Source organism: Monodon monoceros, unplaced genomic scaffold (assembly GCF_005190385.1).
Source record: "Monodon monoceros isolate NGI ecotype Baffin Bay Population unplaced genomic scaffold, NGI_Narwhal_1 Super_Scaffold_3, whole genome shotgun sequence".
NCBI lineage: Eukaryota > Metazoa > Chordata > Mammalia > Artiodactyla > Monodontidae > Monodon > Monodon monoceros.
Window position 1 is genome coordinate 22,674,927 of NW_021703780.1, and position 1,640 is coordinate 22,676,566.

Below are 1,640 nucleotides of genomic sequence, written 5' to 3' on the forward strand. Positions count from 1 at the left end.
TGCCTTTGAGTCTCTGAAAAGTAAGTGTGAGTGGTAGCGGATGACTCAAAGTGTAACAATACTCAAAGGAACAAGTATTGTTTCATTCAGTATTGCGGATGAAGTACCTCTAAAGGTTTCGTGCTGATCGAAGATATTTTGAAATTCGGTGAACTGGGGTGAGAGAGAAGAGTCCCTCCCAACAAAACTGAGAACAGAGCTAAGAGATTTCGTAGGGAGGAAAAAGGCAACAACATTTTTGTAGAAAAGAACAATTCAACCTCCAAAATTCTGCACTAAATATTTAAAAGTACACAAACTCTCACAAGTGGAAGAGGTTTTTTGCTTTTGTTTTTGTTTTTTTTGCCACGCCGTGCGGCTTGTGGGATCTTATTTCCCCCACCAGGGATCGAACCTGGGCCCCCGGGATTCTTGATGGTCACTTTATCACAGAGGTTGTCAGAGCTGCAGGGGACGTTAGGGGTTACTCAGTCCGGCCTCCCTAGTGGGGCTTAGGAAAGAGCCACAACCAGGAACTGCACCCTGCCTCCTGCATCAGGGATTACCCACCTCACCGGCCCTTCCCAGAGTTAATAGTAGTCAAACTAAGCCGCTCTTGCGCTATGATACAAGTATCTTCCCACTGGGGCTCTTTCTCTTGTCTACTTTTTTCCAAAACACGTTCTCATGCGTTGCTGATTTTTCATAGACTGATCAATACCAAGTCCTAAAGTGGATAACAAAAGACAAATGAGGGCGTCTCCAGGCTGGCGGGCGCAAATGGAAAGGAATCGCAGAGCCGGGACTCTTGTACCGCTCAGAAAACGGGAATCCCGGGATTTCTGATCAGGTGGTGGGGAAATCAGTCCCTCGAATGCGGAATGCAGCGGCGGAGGGACCCTGTGAACGTCCGGGTGTGTGTCTCCCCGGCACGCAGAGCTGAGTCGGCCAGCCAGGGTTGGCTTGCGTCCAACAATGTGTGTCAGGCCTAGTTCCACCTGTTATCAGGTGTTTGCCAAGTAAATTCACCACTCCAAGTGTTGTGCATCAGTTTTGTGGTGGTTGTGACATTTACTCTGACACCTGACTCACACTGTGGTTATGACGATTAATCCAGGAAAAGAGCGATCAGATGCATTGCTATAAAACGCCTGGAAGTACTGCAGGGAGAAGTTGAATAAAAGGGACTTGCATGTGACGAGGTGGCCGAGTGGTTAAGGCGATGGACTGCTAATCCATTGTGCTCTGCACGCGTGGGTTCGAATCCCATCCTCGTCGGTTTGCTGTGCCTAAGAAGAGTGAATGTTCCTTTTTGGTGAGTTAATTCTTTACTCATCACTCACTTGAGTAATTCCTTCTAATCCCCCCTATTCTCTACTTCCTCAGTAGCATTTTCCTGGCTGTGAACTTTGTTAACTGATATGCTTGATTCATGTTTCATTCTCCCACAAAATGTTCATTCCATTACAAGTTTTGCTTAGCAGGGATTCCCCATTGAGGAAATAATTGAAGAATTAATTGAGGACCACGGAAAAACCTAATAAATTTAGAGGAGCTGATAAAATTGTCTATAGAGTAATGTACACAAAATTATGGGTTATTTAAGGCATTATCGGGCTGATTTTATCTCTATGCAATTTTTGTCTATTATCTTTTAACTT

At 45.2% G+C, this 1,640-nt stretch overlaps 1 non-coding gene across 1 annotated transcript; it reads left to right on the forward strand.

The window, feature by feature from the left end:
• Positions 1–1,175: 1,175 nt before the first annotated feature.
• TRNAS-GCU lies at positions 1,176–1,257 on the forward strand. The gene has a single exon. It is a non-coding gene; the product is annotated as a tRNA-Ser (tRNA).
• The last annotated feature ends 383 nt before the right edge of the window (positions 1,258–1,640 follow it).